Source organism: Mustela nivalis (assembly GCF_964662115.1).
Source record: "Mustela nivalis genome assembly, chromosome: 5".
Lineage (NCBI taxonomy): Eukaryota > Metazoa > Chordata > Mammalia > Carnivora > Mustelidae > Mustela > Mustela nivalis.
The window spans coordinates 20101124-20122415 of record NC_139024.1 but is presented as its reverse complement, the minus strand read 5'-3'; the positions used below and the strand labels follow the sequence as shown (position 1 = coordinate 20122415).

The 21292-nt window shown below is 39.1% G+C and overlaps 1 long non-coding RNA gene across 1 annotated transcript; it reads right to left on the bottom strand.

Moving 5' to 3' along the window:
* Positions 1–4955: 4955 nt before the first annotated feature.
* Positions 4956–8924, bottom strand: LOC309865116. Its single transcript, XR_014311964.1, has 3 exons — positions 8751–8924; positions 6560–6699; positions 4956–5197 (listed from the first exon to the last, which is right to left on the bottom strand). It is a non-coding gene; the product is annotated as an uncharacterized lncRNA (long non-coding RNA).
* Positions 8925–21292: the final 12368 nt, after the last annotated feature.

Here is a 21292-nt window from a genome sequence, read left to right as displayed (position 1 = left end):
AGACCCAAGACACTGGATTCTTATATCCTTGCACCCATTCCAACCCAAACATCATAAAAGGAAGAGAAGTTTCCTTAAGAGAAGGATTGCTGTCACCATGGTGGGTATATAAGCAGGACGGGGAGTTAAAATGTGTTCTAACCTACTTTGTATGAGGCAGAAATGGGTCTTTAAGAGTCTAACTCAAAAGCTCTCTGCAATCTAGCTCTGTATCCCTTTTGTTATCTTCTAGAAAATGCATGCTGGATGTGTTCACCTTGGGAAATCAACTGGTTTTAGAAAAAAATGTCAGAACTGAGTATAACCATAATAAACATCTCAAATTTGCACTGTGCTTTACAGTTTGGAATTAAAGTACAATTACTGCTTCTCTAACAAGTGAGAAATTGATCTGGCTCTAAAAGTTTAAATGTACAGATTCAGACCTTTAGGAGAAAGAGTCTCAAGTCATTGTCCACCATATCTGTTAGATGGTCGGTACATAGCTCCTGAATATTTAGGGATTTATTTATCATCCATTCACTCAACAAATATTTTGCAATGTCTACTTGGTAATTGGCACTTTTCTCAGCCCTGAGGAGAGGGCAGAGTAGAAATCAGACAAAAATTTCTACCTTCATGAAGTTTACATTCTAATTGAGGCAAGCATAGGAGAGAGAGAGAGAATAAACAATCAAGCAAGAGGAATATGTATACATGGAAGACAGTGTGTCAACTGGAAAGTGCTGTGGGGAAAAAGGTTGCAGAGGATGGAAATCTTGCTTGCCTTCTTGAGGAAGAAGCAAGAATAAAATGATCAAGGCAGAGTAGTTGGAAATAGTCTCAAAGGTAAAGGGCTGTGGGGGATGGATTATGTAGGAACATCAAGATAATTATAAAAAAATTTGGCCCTGAGGGAGATGGGAAATATTAGAGGGTTCTGTGCATGGAAGTAACATGACTGGACTTATTTTGTCTTTCACTTGGAAACAGGGTTAGAGGGAAAGAGATGAGAGAGGAGCCAGGGAGACCGCTTAGAAGCTATGGCAGCAATTCAGGTGAGAGACAATAGGGACTTGGTCCACAACATTAACATTAGAGCTGAGAGGTCATCAAATTCTGGATCTATTTTGAATGTGAAGATTTGAAATGAAGACTTTCTGGATATTGGGAATGAAAATAAGAAAGGAATTCATCTTTTTGGCCTGAGCAGACTTGAATGATTGATTTGTCACTACTAGATGGAAAGGAAGAGCCAGTTAGAGGAATGGAAATGATGAAAAGCTTAGTGTGGGAAGATTTTTTTGAGATGCTTTTTAGATCTCATTCTTACACTCTATTCCTTTACTTAAATACTTGTTTTGAAAACATTACATATTCATAACTCATAACACATAAAACACACACTGCCTTTTCACAGGGATCTACTTAGTGCAAGGCACTATGGATAATGCTATGTAATAACTTTATCTTATACTCTAATAAGGGAGATTTATAGCAGTTAGGTACTATAATTCAAGTCAGTAGGTGTTCCAGATGGGCACAAATCCATTGCTCTTGGGGGTTAAAGCAGGGAGGGATACTTTGAGCTCAATGAGAAGAGAAAGCACTCTAGATTGGAACTGGATCTCCACACAGGCAGAGGAATTAGCTATTGGAAGATGGGTGGGGGAAGGGCATGGAGAAGGGAATTTCAGGCAAATGGAACAGCAGAGACACAGGAATAGAATGGGAAATCACATGCATATTCAGGTAAGAGCAAGGGCAGATTACCTGAGCATTGTGCAAAGTTTGTTTGGGTGGATAATAAGAGATAATATGGAAAAGATAGATATGGATATGATCACTGGTTTACGACTAGAAGAGAAAGAGATGATCACGGGAGTTAAGAAGGGTTAATCAGATAACCAGGAGGAAGGTGCTCTGGAGTGGAAAGACAGGAGCTCAGAGGACAAATGGGAGGTTGTTGCAATAACAATGTAGGCCTCAGGGGACAAACAGAATAAATCTTATGATCTGTCACTGTGTCCCCTAAACACAACCCCTCATTCCTGGGGCAATCCAGACATCTCAACTTGTAAAACCAATATATCTTTGAAGCTGAGATGAATTTTAGCTTGAATGGAGTCAGCTTCTCCTATTGGAGGGAAAGAATGCAGTGTTTTACACTGTTTCCAAGTCAGCACACACCAGGACACAATATGTTGGCTGTTCTGTCAGTGGAAGGTGTTGCCTGATAGTAATTCCTATGAGATAGCTTCTATCCATCACATACCACATCCATTAGTAAAGTTCATTAATTACCTGCCCTGGGTCTACTTTGACTATTTTGATTACTTCCAAATAACCCATTAATGGTTTTCCCCTTTCTTTCTCTCTTAGTCTTGCTTTCTTTTCTTCTTCTTCTTCATTTGTCCTCCCTCATTTATTTTCTCAAAAGGCCCATGCTGATTTTAATTACATTTATCTAAAGCTAAGTGCTTAACTTATTTTTTTTATTTAATGAAAAGATAATATTTCTGGATGGTTCAGTGGGGAGAGTATGGGACTTTTGATCTCCAGGTCATGAGTTCAAGCCCCACATTGGGTGTAGAGATTATCAGAAAAAATAAACATTAGAAAAAGATAATATTTCTTATTAAATCAATTCCCAAAGACTTTTTTCCTTTTTAACGATTAAAGAGAAATATATATATGTATGTGTGTGTGTGTGTGTGTGTGTGTGTGTGTGTGTATGTCTATAATAAATAATACATACCTATGTAAAAACAAACAATTATGATATTTGGGATCATAGTCCATGCAGTTTCTTACTAATAAAATAATCCATAAACATAGGTTATCGCCTTTAAATACAGCCAAATTTCTCTATTGGGATTTCTAGACTAGTTCTTACCCTGACATTATTCAGACCCTAGAGATGATGATGGGAACTCTAGCAGACATTAAAAGAGCTTCAGTAACAACTCTTATTTTCCATGGAGAATTCATAACTCCTATACACAGGACCTGTGCTAGTGTCTCATTTTCTGGGTATGGGGCATTTGTTTCAGATCTAAATGAATCACTGGAATCCCATCCTATAGTAGAACATAATTATAGAATCAGAGATGGTCATATGACCAACAGGTCAATCAGATGGAAGGAGAGGTTTGCTGGAGTTGTCTGGAAAAAGGTTTCTCAGGTTTTTTTGGAGAGAGCTTCTAGAGGTGGGCAGCTTTTCTCTTTTGTATGTAAAAAAGAGACTTTGTTTCTCCTGGAGTCATTAGCAATCCCAAGGGAAACTGTTTTTAAGAGAAAATGACCCCACAGAAGACAGAGTAGAAGTGGGATAAAATGGGTCCTGAAAGATGTTTAGCCGTGAAATCAAATTGACCTCCGAACTTTCATTTTCATGGGCCAAGATATACCTTTTATTGTCAATTTGAGTTAGTTTTTTCTTTACTGACAACCAAAGAGATTCTGATACAAGAATAGTAGGAATTTGAGAAACGTGATTTTTGAAAGAGTCTGTGATGAGTGTATCAGGTAGAAATAGAAGATGCTGGTTTGCAAAGCAGTCATGTTAGTCTTCTGGAGGAAGTCATCATAAAAGCAAAATTTATATATGAAATAAATTGTTTTTCCATAAGTTTGTTAATCTGTAGGTCTTCATTAAAAGAGAAATAAGATGTAGTTTTTAAAAAGCCAGTCTACAGACTTAGATTGTCAGTTTGTATCCCTTGATTTTCCTGCCACATCTATAAAGTGGGAAGTGTATCTGTCTCATAGGGTTTTTGTGAGGGTAAAGTAAGATAATGCACATAAATTTCCCGAAATAATGCTTGAAACATAGTGACCACTCAATACACTTTAGCTGCAATTATTATTACTAATAACACTAGTATTATTACTTTTGTTATATGACTAATGTGTTCTAGAGAAAACTAGAAAAAAAGGCTGATAATTATAAAGTTAATAGAATTCTTTGTTATCTATAACATAATTCAATAAGTATTTTTCACTTTTCTTTCAGTAGTTTTAATATCTGGAAACAATAACTTGATTGCAGATGCTTTATTATCAACATAGTATTTAATATTTACTAACCTTTCTCATAGAGGCTGCTACTTAGGCTAATACATGGTTCTGGTCTCATTATCAACTAACACAGCATCTAGCCCTTCATTACATGTCCCATCTTAATCCTTAGCCCATCCAGAAAATTCATGGCTCCAACTATGCCATCCTTAATTACTTCATCCTTTTAGTCTAAAGTGATTTCAGTATGAATCATGTCCTTAATTCATTCAGTTCTCTACTTGAATTTTCATTTGTGGACTCAAACTTATTCTCTAGGAATAATTAACTAGAAATGAACAGGCTTTTCTAAGGAACTAGACCGTAATTTAGGGGCCAATTTCCTGTCTGGTATTCTCAGGCATTCAAATTCAGACTCTATATTTACTAAATGTTTTCAGAATTATGGCATTTTTACATTGGTTTTTGTTTTCCATCTTTTAGAGCATGCAGAATGCTGTCACCTATGCTGTCCAAAGAAATTCACCCAACAACTCCGTGGGGTAAGCACCATCATCCAACTTGAAGCTGGGAGAGATGGAAACATCAGTGAGAGCAGACCATACCCAAAGGCTGATCTTCAAGCATCTCAGCCTGGCATGATTTCTTCCCATCCCCTTTGACTCCCAAAGTCATCAGTCTTTGACATTTGTGACTTGAACAGCTCAAAATAAGTCATAGCTGAGCAGCAAGTATACAAAAAGAGAAGGGTTCAAGATTGCTGTCCCTTCTATTTTGAAAAACAATTCCCTTGTTATCATTCTTAAATTAACATTTATTTAAAAATGAAAATACCAAGGACAAAATAATTGATTATGAGGTAAGAGGAGAGAAAGAGCCCATATTTAGAAGGAGATACATTTAATCATTAAATGACTGAATTCAAGTTAAGGCTTATTCTCTCTCTTTCTTTTATTAAATGGTTTACCTGAGCAAAACTTAAGGATTGGGTTTGCCATAGGTCATGCTTGTATTTTTCTTCTGGGTGAATATGATTATGTACTAAAGACCTTGAAAAAGCTATTTCTTCCAGCTAGCTACTGGAGATGGGCCCATAACATTTCTGTGCTTATTTCAACTGGATGGCCTTTGGGAACAGTCCACAGTGGTTTTTAAATTGGTTTCATGAGGAATGATGGCCAGCAGCTCCCTGGAGGGCCTAGGAGAAAGCACAGGGAAGAGAAAGGGCTCTATACTGTGGGCTGGAGACCTGGTATTTCCATTCCAGGGATGCACTCACTAGTCTCAGCCTCAAGCTAGTCTTCTAAGCTCCCTTGCCTTCACTCCTTTCCTCTGTAAAATGAAAAGTGAGACAAGATGCACCTGAGGTCCCACTCAGCCTCAAGGCTCTTATGTTCTAGGAAGGCACCTATCCCCAGACATTGACTGTTCTGGTCATGGCCAGTTGCAGATCAATGGCTTAGAAAGTAACACTAATAGGACTACTCTATGGCCTTCTCTGCTGAAATAATTAAATGCAGAGTCTGGTGATTTGTGCCTGAAGCCATATTTTAGGTGCCTCAGGAAAGCCTGTGGACAGTTAATGTAACAAATCAAATGTAACAAAGGGGAGAGAAATATGAGTTATTATTTTAAACTCTGCCAGACTCAGAATTACAGGCCAGAAAAGAAATAATGCTGCTGGAGACCACAAAAGGAAAAGAATTTAGAAATATGCCTTCTGTCCTCAAGTCACCCCTCTGTTATACAGTTCTTCACTGGCCCTATGGTATGTACTTCCTAGAACAATAGGCTATCAAATCAGTAGTGCTAGAGGTGGAAAAAGACCAGGCAAACTACACAGGATACTGCAACAGGAAATTGTGACTATACTGGAAGAATAGGGTGGATGCTCTCAGCCATTAGGTCACCTGCAGGGCCATTCAAAAAACATTTATTGAGTTATAATGAAGTCGAATTCCATTCCTTTCCTTTAGTCCATGTTTTTTCTTAGCTGTGAATCATTTCATCCTTGCCCTGCATGAATATGTTAAATGTATGATCACAATTAGTAAAAAGTGAAAGGGTAAGCTGTGAACAAAATGTTTATGAAATTCATAAGCCCCAGGTCAAGTGTAGACACAGGCTGGACTGAACTGTATAGAAGAACAAGGAGCATCTGCTTGTGTGTTGGATGATGAAGAACATGGGGAATTGGTATGATGTAATTTAGTGTGTAGATTCCTTATTTACTCACAGATTTTATGCAATCTACTACTTAGACTAAATAGAACTCAGTCTTTCATGGAAAATGTTCTTATTTAGTCCAATAAATCAGCAGGGGATTTGAGACCATTACATAACTTTCAGTAGTACATATGGCCAAGATAGGACACAGGCAAACTCAATCCTTCTGGTCTATGCATGACATAGATATAAAGATAAATCATAAAAAGAAATAAGTTTAGAAATAAACAAAAAGCAAAAATCCGGGAACATTAAAACACAAAGCAATCATGGAGAGATCAGAAGAGCATTGTGCCTTTCTTTCTCTTTAAACCCACCCCTCTTAATAACTTACATGGTTGCCCCTGACCCCTCCTTGGAATGGTAGACAGTACCACATGCTGTGGTCTACCCTCCAATCTGGCAATTCCTTTATCGTATCATGGTTGGACATCATGGTAGTATAGCAAGCAATTTGGCAGGAGTCAATTGGGTCTAGGAAGAAGGTACAGTATCGATACAGTGTCCAGCAGGCTGGCTAAATGGCTGACCCTCTATTCCAGGAATAACTGCCAGGATGCTGAGCCTTAACCAGCCAATGCCTTAACAAAAGCCTGAGCTTCTAGCTAACCTAAACCTGCTCAAAGTAGTAGGTAAGGATTCACCCCAAGAATTCTGGGAATTGCCAGACATTTTGAATCAGTGATGAGACTTCCTGCTTTATTAACTCAGTGGGTGCTGCCTTTACAATTGGGGCAACACCTTTACCCAACCTACCTAATTGGACACCAGCATAGCTAAGATTCCTTGGACGAAAGTGGAGCAATCCAGTAGACTATTGCTCATTTGAATCAATCAGTTCTAAAGGTCTGTCCCTCAGTCATTGATATAATAATCAGTCTCCTGGGATTCATCTCTACCTTCCACACTCTCATACTCCACCCCCTTCTCGTCTCTGCTCAGCTCACAGGCTGCCTATCATCAACACAGAATGCCATAGTACAGTGAAGGCTTCTCTTCACCCTATCAGGGTCCTCACAAATGCCTCACAACCCATTTATTCATATACTTTGAAGGCTTTTTGCGTATTTTTAGAAGCCATTGTATTGAACTGGCACCAAACCATGTATTCTTTGGCAAGGCTTTGTGTAAAGTGTAAAGTGGGTGGTCGTATTGAATGGTCTTCAAGGTTTCCCCAGTGCTAATACTGAGTTCATGTTTGAAACTTCTCAACCTCCCTCAGATGCCAGTCTGTCACCACTACCTTCCCTCTCCTGGATGACACTGACTTCTACTTTACTGAGATGCATGGCTGGGTTCCCTAGTTTCCCCCCCTTTCTATAACTTCACCATCATCCACTACTGTCTTTCAGGATGATGGGGCTTGACCCTTACACCAAGATTAACCCACCCTACTGCACTCTTCTTCATTTTTCTCTAGTGATTTTGTATCTTTTATTGACATATGGAAATTATAAAACAAATTCATGATAGTAAACGTTTAAGAAGATAGAGTTAATTAAAATAAAAGTGTACTTATGTCTCTTCCTCTTCTTCCCATCCAAAGATAACTACTTTAATTTTCTGAATATTCTTTCAGAATTTTTTTCTATGCATATACAAATGTAAACACATATATGTATATATAAAATAAATGTGAATCTTTTCATAGTCAATGTGCATGTTATTCTGCAATATGTTTTAAAAACTCAACAATCAAGGGGGTTTGAGTGCCTTAGTCAGTTAAGCATCTGACCCTTGATTTCAGCTCAAGTCTTGATCTGGTGAGTTCAGGGCGCATGCTGGGCATGGAGCCTACTTAAACAAACAAACAAAACTTAACATTCCGTTCAACAAGTATTTATTGAGATACTGAGCACCTACTGTGGGTCAAGCTCTGTTCTAGGACATAGGTATACAGGGTGAGAAAAGAGACATGGTTCTTGGCCCAGTAAAACTTAACAGTTCATTGGAAAGATGTTTTGAGCTTCATTTCATTTCAGCTTATAAATATTTTGTTCGTTATTTCTAATAGCTGTATTGTTTGTAGAAGAGGTCTATCACGATTTATTTAAACATTCCTTCATCAGAAAACATTTAAGTTCTCCAATGTTTTGCTATTACAACTAATATTATAAAGAATATCCTTGTACACTTGCATTAGCTTTTCTGTGGACAGAATTGTAGTATGGAATTGCTGCCAAATGGTATAAAGATTTTAAAATTTTGATACATTGTCACATTGCTCTCTAAAAAGGCTGTATCAGTTTATCTTCTAGCAATAGCAACCAGAGATTCTACCCCACTCTTTGGAAAATTTATCAGCTGCCTCCCTTTTACTTGTAATCACTTCCTTTGCCTACAACAAACTTAGGCCATCCTACATCCTAGAGATGTGAGGATACCCTCTCTTCTGCCATTTCTTAAGTTTACCAAGCTAGCTTTCTCATCTCTTTTGTTGCTGACATACTAAGTCAGTGCTCCTGGCTATCACTTTCTGCATGCCCTCAATTCTTAACACTTTCCATTAAGATTTACATCCTTACCACAATGCCAGCAATGTCCTCTGGAATGTTCTTGTCACCTCAAATCAATATATTTGATGCCCTTATTTCAGGAATTCAGCTTTACAACATGGGTAACATTTCTTCCTTGTTGAGACTCTCTCCTCTTCCGGCTTCAAGAGGAATGTGCATCTCTGGTTCTTATCTCCGCTATCTGATGACTCCTTAAATACAGGGACATGTTCTCTCTTTCACATTTTTCTTCTTTCCTCATCATTTCCTTCCCAACCTAATCTACTGCCCTGGCTTTAATTGTTGCTTCTTTATATGCCTGTGAAATCTTGATCTGTGGTAAGGACCATTCTGGTAAGCTCTAGTCCTGAATTTCCAACTGACGGAGAGTGATACCCCAAAAGGATCTTGATATCAAACTCAGAACTCAGAATGGAACTCATCACCTCTCCCAACCCACAACTTTCTGCGTGTTTTCTTTCTTTTAAGAATTGCCATTCTACCAGTCACTGAGGCTCAATTAATGGCATACTTTTTTTTCTTGAATCTCCTTTCCCATCCATTGTCAAATCGGTAGAATCTACTAAAGCAGGATTTCACAAACCAAAATGTACAGAATTAAACAAAGGTTAAAAAAAACAATACTCTTCAGAATCTTACATTGTGAATTCCAGCTCCTATGCAATTCTCCGCTTCTGAGACCAAAGAGCATTTCCCTGTTTCTTTTCTGAAGATTTTATTTATTTATTTGCTAAAGAGAGAGAGAAAGTGAGCTAAAGAGTAGGAGCAGGGGGAGGGGAAGGGAGGCAGTAGCAGACTCCCCACTGAGCAGGGAGTCTCATGCCAAGGAAGGGTTTGATCCATGAACTCCAGGATTATGATCTAAGCCGAAGGCAGACTTTTAACTGACTGAGCCACCCCTATGTGCCAACACTTCTTTCCAGAAGAAACCTCTTGAGGTCTCTCTGGAAGTAAAGGAATATATTTTGCTAAAGGCATGTATGGAAAAAATGTCATTCTCTACTAAACATATTTTGATGTGTCATTTCACTGAATTCATTCAGAAGCGAGCAGTATGAGAAGGCCAAGTTTGGTGAGATCCATACAGAATGGGTGGTGGGCTTCTTGTCTGACATTGTCCCTGATTCCTGAAACTAAACATTTGTGTGGTTTACTGCTGGCAGATTCCATAATCAGGTTCCAAATCACAGAAGCACAGGCATTTTTAAAAATAAATGGGTAAAAACAATTCCATACTTAGTATTACCTTTGCTCAAAATTATTTTCTTTTTTTTAACATTTTATTATTTGTGAGATGCCTGGGTGGCTCAGTTGGTTGAGCATCTGCCTTTGTTTGGCTCAGGTCATGATCTCAGGGTCCTGGGATAGAGTCTGGCATCATGGTCCTTGCTCAGCAGGGAGTCTGCTTCTCCCTCTGCTTGCTGCTCCCCCTGCTTGTGCAAGCACTCTCTTTCTCTCTTCAACAAGTAAATAAAATATTTTTTTTAAAAATATTTTGTTTATTTGATTAATTTAGAGAAAGAGGGAGAGAGAGAGAACTCATGTGAGCAGGAAGGAGGAGCAGAAGTAAGGGAGACAGAAAGACCCCCACTGAGCGTGGAGCCCTAAGTGGGGCTCCATCTCAGGCACTGAGATCATGAACTGAGCTGAATGAAACCAAGAATCAGTCCTTAACTGACTGAGCCTCCCAGGCACCCTGGCTCAACATTCTTTTAAGTGATCATCAGACATCTTACTCTGTTTCTCAGCTCATCCTGCTTGGGTTATGAAAGCACTGTCTTTTAAGTGGTATCTATTAATTTCCACTAAAAGTTATTATTTCTATGCATCACCAAATGATAGCACCACAATGCTCCAAGATTATTCAAATAAACTGATAAACTCAGCCTTTATAATATGCTAATTGATTCAGATGAACAAATACATTACTCTTTCCTTTAGGTCCTGAAACTGACTTTGGTTATATCTACTCTAGCCTATGTATAGCTCTGAAATTATGTCCCAGAACCTATATTCACTGCTTTTATCACATTGTTTAATTTTTTTCACATTAAAGGATATTTCCAGAATCTAGCAAGATCAAAATATGTGGAATTATGGAAAATAAATATTTATTTTTTTCTTTCCTGTGTATGTGTGTCAGCAGCAAGTTTTATTGAGATATAATTGGCATAACCCTATATTAGTTTCAGGTGTAGAGCATAATGATTTGATATTTATATATGTTGTGAAATGATCACCACAGTAAGTCCAGTTAGCATCCATCACCATACATAGCTACAGAATTTTTTTTTCCCAATGATTCTTCTCTTACAAGCCTTCATGGGAGAAATCCCCCACACATATGTCAAAGGCCATGTACTTCAGAATGTTCTTAGTGGTGCTGTTAACAACAAAGAAAACAGAAAGCAGTCCAGATGCCTGTCAATGGGAGACTAGGAGGATGAACTGTGGTCTATTTATACAAATGAAGACTATGATATAAATGAATGGCTTGATCTTAACAATATGATGTTAAGTTAAAAACATTAAGTCCCAAAAGATTACCTATAGTATGATACTCTATTTCTAAAGTTAATAACAAGTAAAATTAAAATGTAAAATTTGAATGTGTATAGACACAATAAAACTGCTTAAAAAGGAAAGCAAAGGAATGATCAACACTGGATTCCAGATGATGCTACTTTAAGGGGGATGGCTAAGGGGATGAGGAGGAACCATATGGATATATGCAGATATTTCCAAAGATCTAACTTTTTTGAGGGGGTAGTTTCATAGGAGCTCATTAAATTATTTCAAATATTCAATTAAATCGCTAATTCAGTAAATAAAATTAGGACATGCACTTATCAATTACGAAAGTATGTCATGAAACTGGACTACTATGCATCTAATTCTTTGTAATTGAGGGCCAGTGGAAGGTCCAAGATGAAACTGGTACATTAGCAGGTGAGGTCTCTACATTAGCAGGTGAGGTCTCCAGGATTCGATCTGGAAGAGATCTCTTTTTTTAGCTACCACCACCCCTGCATGCTCCTTGCTTCCATGAAGGTGGATTTGCAAGAGGGCCTTGATGGAGACAAAGGCAAGGGAAGGGCATGGAGCCTTTCTCAGACACGGGTCCCTTCCTTCGCTTCACAGACGTGCATCTTGACCTTGGGAAGAATGGTGATTGCAGAACTGAAGATGATTTTCATGAGGAAATTAAAAGTAACAACAGCAACATCAAAAATAAATACCTGAGTATGACTGCTTTGGCATCCATGGCAAGGTACAAAACTGAGTGGGTGATAGTGGCCTTCTTCCTGCTTCTGCTCAGAATACAGCTGTCTGTGGCCTATAGAAGGACCCTTCACTTTGAGAGTGCTGGGCATCAGATCCTTGGCAGGATAATCAGTGCTCTTATGGAGTGTCTGACAGTCAGGGCTGAGATGAAATGCTGTATAATTCAGAAGTCAAGAGCAAGGGCTAGAGGCAGAGTGCATTCTTTTACATGCTGGCCCTCTGCTTACCTTGTGCATGCTACTGACTTTCTGCAAGACTCAATTTTCCCATATATAAAAGGAAAATAATAATAGTATATACCCCATGGCTTACTGTGAAGGTTTAATGATAAAATCTAGTAGGGTAGAATATGTAGCACCCAGCCAGTAGATTTTACATACACCCTCTTAATAGATGCATGGACAAAAGATATCTGAGAGCAAATACAATTGGTTGGGTCCTTATAAGGGCCATAAGAGGTGGTGTGATGGAGAGCCTGTTAATACACAATGACTCTGCCTGTTAGTAATGGCAGTCCAGCCAATGTCTATGATTGGATGGATCAGTTTAATAAGGCCTTCATTCTTCTTCTTCTTCTTCTTTTTTTTTTTAAGATTTTTTGACACACAGAGAGAGAGTAAAAGAGAGAGCATGAGCAGGGGGAGTAACATTGGGAGAGGGAGAAGCCGGGTCCCCCCAGGACCCAGGGGTCATGACCTGAGGCAAAGGCAGACACTTAACCAACTGAGCCATTCAAAAGAGCTGACAAGGACCTTCATTTCTGAGAAAAAGTTAGAAGGGAAATGAGTTAACATGGGGAAAGAAGTGGGTTAGATGGTGAACTTTTCAATAAAGACCTAGGTCATCAAAAATTAAAATAATTCTGTCTTTTATGAAGACAGATATATGTACATATTCAAAGAGTTCCATCCAAAAAAGATTAACAGGCACACACAAACACGACTGGTATTTAAAGTAGTAAATTTCGTAACTATTCCCACAGCTGGGCTCCTCAGAAGGCTGGCTTGATGAGCCCAGAAGTGGACTCCATTTTCTCTCCTGCACTTTGGAAGCCCACCAACAACCATTCTGGGTGTGATTGTGACCCTAAAACCCAGTCCATTTCAATGCATTCTCCATATCCTCCTCTTTGAAGCATGCCAGAGATAAAGAGTGACATGTTTAATTAGCACACGCCTTGCGATATTTCCCCCTTGGGGATTATCTGCGCTTTTCTGGTTTGGAATAGGCTCTTAAATTCAAGTTTTTAAAAGTATTTTACTTTCTGAATATATTTCTGGATAAGTTTTAAAAGTCAGCCCATAATGTAGGGATCTAAGGAAGAGATATTGTGTGCAATTCAAGGTAGAGACATGAGACATGAGTTGTCTTTTTTTTTTTTTTTTAACCTCTTTCCACAGTTTTTGAGAGTTATGTTTTAAAGTTGTAATAGCCAGAGCAGCCCTCTAGATCTCTGGGGAGAAATGTTCCTGCTAAAATAATAAAGAAAGGATGACAGGATAAAGACAAATCTGACATGTAAGCAAGATGCAACTCTTGGTTATATCCTTCCTTGTCCCCACCCTGTGCTGCTCTGTCCCTTGGGGAGGCTGCTAGAGCAGGGCCCTGTCACTTAAGGAGACTCAGCCTGTGGCTTGGCAGCTGTTTCTTGTGTATGGCATGTTTGATTCACAGGATTTGGGATGAAAGTTCTATCTTTTCTCTTCTCCACCCAGATGAAATCATTTCCTTTCGCCATCCTGCAGTTTCGTTCTTATGGAAGAGAAGGGTTCGGGTTATAAAAGAGACAGGGAAGGAAGGGCAAGGAAGGAAGAGGCAGTTTATAAGCCTGCCAGGCTTTCATATGTGTGAGATTGAAAGAGAGCTCACACTTGCAAAAAGACAATGGTGCTGAAATGTCTGAACTTGACACATTGGTGGGAATCACCTTTCCCATCTTTGCTGAGCCAGATGCTGGAAATGTACCATGTCATTCCCCGAGAAGAATGCTTGTTAATCAGCTATATATTATTTATATATATATATATATATATATATTTGAGATTATTAGGATTTTACAAGTCAGAATATTGTTGGGAGTTAACAGTTTTCAAAGCCATATTAAATCATGTGATGGAGAAAATACTCCCTGATCCTCATAAACTTGCAAAAATGGAAAATGGCAAGCTTTGTCTTTTTTCTGCAGGACATGAAATTTGAAAAATAGCATGAAGGCTGTATCCAAACCCTCTCTGCCCTAAAAATGGCACAGCAATCTAAAGAATGAGTACATGCAGTGACATATGTTGTCAGCTGTCTCAATAAAAGGATGTTTCCATAATATGATGTTATTTCTTCAAGCCACATTCAATATTCTTGGCTGCCAGATGACAAGGGGAGAAAAAAAAACAAGACATTTTTAGGGCAAAGGACAAAGTCTCAAGGACTGGGGGAGGGGGAGTGAAGAAGGGAGGGATAAGGTAATTTGAAATTTGTGGCTCCTCTGTCTGTCCTATTTAGTTTTTGAGATGGGTGGGGAAGAGATACATAATATAGGAATTTGGGGGAGACCAGTCCCTCAATGCTGACACGTTTCTGGAGAGTATTTGTTATTTTTATACTGAATGCTCCATTAGCCAAAAGGCCAAAATTGGGTGAACATGGACTGAAGGCAGGAAGGAAAGACCCTGCTACTCTCTAGTTGTCCTCAGAGAGTTTCCAGGGTTGCTATTATTCTAAGGACTAGCTGCTCCCAGAGTCACCCTCCAAAGAAGGCAGTCATGAATGGAATGATTATTGACTTAAGATATTTAATAAGCTCATGATAATAATCTCTTTAGTGTTGTAGTCAAGTTCTGTGCACACACATACACCCATAACACACACTCATAACACACATCCATCCATACATGTTACACACACGCATAACACATACCATACACACACCATATACACACCCATAACACACATCCATACACATACCCATAAGATACATCCATAACACACAACATACACACACCATACACACACCACACACACCCATAACACATACCATACACACAGCATACACACACCCATAACACACACACATACACACATCGTACTGACACCCTACACACAATCCTCCCTAGCCTCAATTCTAGTTTGTGTTTAGTCTCATTATATGAAGTGGCAAACATGAGTAGCTTGCGAAGTTGGCCAATGGGACCTTTGTAATATCTCCTTCCATTACAGACTTCTGAGCCTTCAAAGGATTTGCAAATTGCTGATGGTAAAATAATAATAATAATAATAATTGGTTGAGAATATAAATTCTTAATCATGTTTCTCACATGTTCAAGGATTATTATTCCTTTGGCCTCTTTGTCATCCATGTCAACACGGTTTAGGTTGTAAATCTGTTGAGGGTGGGGCAGTGGACATATATGCCCTAGAATTTTCTAAGATAACACTGATTTCAGATATTCTGCTCTGGGGCCCCTGAAATACCTTCAGATCTATTGGAAAATCTGCCCCATAGCTGCTCTGTCTCCATGGCCTCATGTTCAGAGAAGTGGTTGATTAAAGCTTTGTAATGAAGGCAATGGAGAGTCCTAATTCAGGCTGGTGAGTGGTGGGTGACATCCAGGCCAGGGGCTCCTGTGGCAGAGCTGCTCCCGAGAGAGAGCACACCAGGGTTGTATAGTTCTCAGAGATCCAGAAGGAAGGGGAAAGTCCCTTTATAGCATCTGGGATAATTTTTATTTAAAATTGTGAGCCTATACTGCTTTGCCCAATAAGTGAAATTTACTCCAGTGTTGGCAATGACTGTATGTATGACTGTCCTATTTTCAGGAAATGATCTGCAGCTCATAAATTCTGCCAAAACATGAATAAAACTAAAATATCCCGAAGTGAACTTAAAATCATTCTGGAACAGAAACGCTCCCCAGTATGATGAGATTTGCCTTTTTCTTTTTTTTTAAAGTGAATTTTTGAAAATGAAATTTTTCTTCTTTTTTTTCCTCTCCAGTTTTCTCAGTTAACTTTTCCAGCAGTTCAAGTGAAGAATCCATCTCCTTTTGGTTCCGGGGGAGCAGCTGTAGCAAGTTTAGCAAGTCCTTCAATTTGGATCCTATGTTTTAATCCCCACCACCTCCTGTCAGACACACACACACAGACACACAGACACACACACACATACACACTCACACACAGACACACATACACTCTTCTGGGGGAGCAGCTTTTGTGAGCCTCGGACTCCAGTGGGACCATGACATCTGCTGTGGACACTCAGCAGCACAGCTGACATGTCTTTGAAAAGTAAATTGTTAGTGTCTCTTAGGGAACAGAGCAATTTTCTCCGTCCATCAGAGATGAACACTTGGATTGAGAGGGAGTACTTAGTTCTCATGGAAGTTAGCATCTGAAATAAGTGTCAGAAGCCAATCTCTTGACCCTGAAGTTGAGGTCAACCAGTCCTGGTCAGGGTCAGGAGCTTAAAAGAAAGGTTGTTAATAGAGTTTAATGGGGTGAGGCTATTTTCAACTGAATCTTCAAAAGCCTTTCAGGCTGCAATTAGAATATACCCTTTGCTTAAGAAAAATGACTCTACCCCTTCCACAGCCATTGATTCTTACTTATTGATACTACTTAATTAGTGGCATTAAAATAATACACTTAAAACGTCGAATGTTCAATGTTTCTCTTTATTCTTTTCTCTTCCTGTTCCAGCCATTCCAAAGGATTTTAAATTTTCTGAACAAGCCATGTCATTTTGTGGTTGGCCTTAAACATGTTGTTTACTCTTTTACTCTTCCCGTTTCCTTTGCCTCTCTGCCTGGCTAATTCCTCCTCAGCCTGCGAGTCCTGAGCTGCGTCCACCAGCATCTTTTGGGGTGCCACTCGTGTGAGCTCCCCGAACCTCTGGGCTTACCACCCCACCCCATGTCTCACTTCAGCTTGTTTGCTAGGATCTTCCACCTCTGCACCAAAAGCTCTTCTCTAGTGCTTGGCACACGCTGGGTACTCAATATTGTTGGATGAATGAATACACAAAGACTAGAGAAATGAACAAATATATGAAGTGCTTGGCAATTGGTGGAAGTATAGTGTCTTTTAAGTGTTATTGTTCATCAGGATGTCTTGGAAGACTTGATAAAAATGAGAATTCTCAAGTACTAACTGTAGGGATTTTGCATGAGACATGATGATATGTGTGGTAAGCTACAAATAGTTTGTTACTGCTTGAGCACAAAACGTGAGACAGAAGTGGAGGTTGACAAGACCAGAACAATAGGCAGGAATAAGATTTGGAGGAAGTGCCAAAGGGCTTGGGTTTCATTTGCAGTACAGGTTATGGAGAGTCAGCCAAGGGCTTTAAAATATGATTGGATTCATGTCGTCTGTAGAAAGTACATTCAATACTGGTTCTCAATCTTGTCCACGTCTTAGAATTATCTGGGTTATTTTAACAAATAAGCAATAAAGCCTGGGTCTATCCTGAGTGATTTGAATTTAATTGTTCTGAGGTATGGCTGGACTTTGGATGGTGTCAAAGCTTCCCAGGTGATTCTAATATAAAGTAAAAACTGAGAACTACCAAAATAGAAGAGAAAATCTGTCCATACAATTTGGCAATCAACTCTCTTGTGACATCTCTTTAATTACAGTTGTGTTTTGAGGAAAAGAAAATTAAAAACCACATTGAAATATCACTGTACACTTAGCAAAATGGCTAAAATAAAAAAAAATAGTAGTAGAACTAAATACTGGGGAGCATGCAGAGAAATCAGATCTCTCATACAAAGCTGGTGGGAACCAATGATAGTTTCATAAAAGCTAACCATGCAGCTACCATTCACCATGATGTTTGTACTCCTGGGCATTTATCCCAGAGAAGTGGAAATGTAGGTTGACCAAAAAACTTGTACACAAATGTTCATAGCAACTTTAATTACAATAGCCCCACATTGGAAACAATCCAAATGTCCTTTGGTGGGTGAATAGTTATACAGATTTTGGTATGTCCATATGATGGAATACTATTCAGCAATAAAAAAGAACAAACTATTGACCCATGAAATACAATAATTTCGATGGGTCTCAAGGGCATTATGTTCAGTGAAAAAAGCCAATTTGAAAAGGTTACATGCTATATGATTCTACTTATATAACATTCTTGAAATGATAAAACAATGGAAATAGAGAACAGATGAGTTGTGCCAGAGGACAGAGATGGGAATGGATGTTATTACGAAGGGGTAAACTTAAGGGGTCCCTTTGTGATGATGGAATAGTTCTGTATCCTGATTAGGGTGGTGGTTACACAAATCTATACAGGGGACTGAATTGCACAGAACTACATCTACACACAAGCACACAGCTGAATGACAGGTAAAAAGTGGTGAAAGCTGAATAAAGTTTTATAGTCTAGGTATAAGTATGGTGCCAATGTCAATTCTTTGGTTTTGATGTTTGTAGTAAAGTCATATAAGATGGCACATGGAAGTTGGCTGAAAGGTTCATGGGACTCTGCGTTCTATGTTTGTCACTTCCTATCATCTACTAGTACTTCAAACTAAAAAAAAAAATTGTAGTTATGTATTGTTATTCATTAGTTGTATTAGTTAAAGTTTCACACATTTGTATTTTAATTCTTTAGGTAGACTGGAGATTTAAGTATAGTGACAATGTCTCATGATTGCCCTACTTTAAGTCAATGTTATAATTCAATGCAAAGTCCATTTATTTCAATAAACATTTGAGGGCTTACTAGACATAAAATTAATAAGTTTTAGTCTGCTAACCATTAATATTATATTGTCCATCCAGCCCAGCATCGTGACGTGTACAGAGTGAGATCTCAAAATACAGTATCGTTTGCTAACCTTATTAATTTTTATGGTGATACGTGATAGACCTCTTATTTATATAAACATTACATTTCCTTTATTTCCTTTCTCCGAAAAGATGGAACATAATGTCAGGAAAATACATTTTCCAAATTAATTTTGTTCTTTAGGTTTCTAAGTCACAAGGACTGAGGGAAATATTTATTTGATCCATACATATATTATATGTTTTAAGTTGCAAGTAGATGGTCTTAGATCAAAAGGCATAATATATATTTCTATTCTTACCTTGAAATCAGGACAAAACAGCTTACTCTACCAAATGACATTCTTAGTCTTTTTTTTTTTTTTTTTTTTTTTTTTTTTAATAATCACTAAGCTTAAATTTGTGGGGAGGAGTACAATTTTCTTAATGTTTTCTACTTGGTTCAACATTCCCAGACAGCAATTACAAGCCAAATATCATTTCAGTAAATGAGAAATTCTTGTTTTCATGTACTGATTGGCTTTATTACACATGAAGGTTAATTGGGAGGCTTCTGGAGCTTATCTGGGTAATGATGAACAGCTGCAACAGATTGCCCTCCCCCCTACCCCACCTCGTTTTGACCTAACTGCACCCAAACAAAACCTCCTGCAAAGGGAACATGATTAAACCACGCTGCAGATCTCGGTTGCAATTGTATCTGAGTGAACATCGTAGAAAGCCAGAGGGAAACAGAAAGCATGAGAGGAAATGCTCAGTTTAGCAATGGTGGAGCACCGCCGCCCCCGCCCCCAACCCTTCCCCCCAGACCCCTGCAGCTATCAGATTTGACTCCTGGAGTTCCAAAGCACTGTGCTTAACTAGATCTTCATCCTTCAGGAATAAGTGGTACCAGCAATGGCAAAAATGGGCTTGGTAATACAGAGGAGCTCAATGGTTGATTTTTCTAACCTCAGTGTAAGATCAACCCTGCTGATTTCAGTAGCAGAGAGAGAGGATGGCTCTGACTGCTTTGAAGAGCTTCTAGAGTACATTACCTGTCTCATGAGATCTTTAATAGCAACAGCTACTGTGTTTGAGTGACTTGTCATGGGTCAAGCATTGTACTAAGTGTGTGACACATGTCGCCTCAGCTAATGCTCTCTCTAACTGTAGGTAGAATTATTACGTATATGTTACGTATATGATGATGCCTAGAGGACTTAGGGAGCTTGTCTAGGGTCACAGAACCAGGGGTTGTTTGAGCCTGGGCTTAAGTTCAGGTCCATCCTTCCCTAGAGGCTCACTCTTTTCCTCTTGGGTGCAGGTTAACAGGTAATGCCATCCATGGAACTCATTCAGAGAGTGAGTTGCCTGGTAAAGAATTTATTGGAGTGGTAGATATCTTCCCAGTTCAGTTAGTCATTGGCCAAGTCACCAAGGGGATAGCCAATACTCTCTCTGGTTATCTGTGTGTGTATTTAGGGCGGCCTGCTTTCCATTGTGTGGTATTGTGATACTGCAGTGTATGTTAGGGAGTTAAAGTTTTCAGGTAAAAGAAACTTGCTTAGTGATAAAGGAAGAGTTAGTAATGCTTTGGATGGCAGATGGATATGCGCCATTGGTGCCCTCGCTTCCTAGTGGGGTTCTCCTCATCCAAGGTTCCTCTAGTCCACACACTCCTGTTTGACCCTTTATACAAAGCTTGGTCCTGTCATGATCTTCATCTGAAGCATTAAGGGGCTTCATAAACAGTCTTTCATCTCACTGTCTGTTTTTATTTATTTGACAGAGAGAGATCACAAGTAGGCAGAGAGGCAGGCAGAGAGAGAGAGGAGGAAGCAGGTTCCCTGCTGAGCAGAGAGCCCGATGCGGGACTTGATCCCAGGACCCTGAGATCATGACCTGAGCTGAAGGCAGCGGCCTAACCCACTGAGCCACCCAGGCGCCCCTCACTGTCTGTTTTTAAAATGATTCCTTCTACCTCTTATCTTTTTAGTTTATGACAACAAGGAAGTTTGGTAACAGCTTCAGAGGGCAGGTTTGGAATCAGACAGACCCAGGTTCAAATTCTAGTACAGGCACTTGTTGATACTTAGACACACATTTTGGTCAAGTCACTTAATTTCTCTGAGCTTCAGTTCTCTCATCTGTAAAATGAGAGCAAGGATACGGTATTTTTGGGTTGCTGCGGGAATTACATGAAATGATTCATGGGAAGGCCTATTTCTGGCACAATGAAAGAGTTCAAATGTTAGTCAAAAGTCATTATCAAGGGGCACCTGGGTGGCTCAGTGGGTTAAGCCGCTGCCTTCGGCTCAGGTCATGATCTCGGGGTCCTGGGATCGAGTCCCGCATCAGGCTCTCTGCTCAGCAGAAGCCTGCTTCCTCCTCTCTCTCTCTCTCTACCTGCCTCTCTGCCTACTCTCAAGTAAATAAGTAAAATCTTGAAAAAAAAAAAAAGTCATTATCAACAACAATCCTTC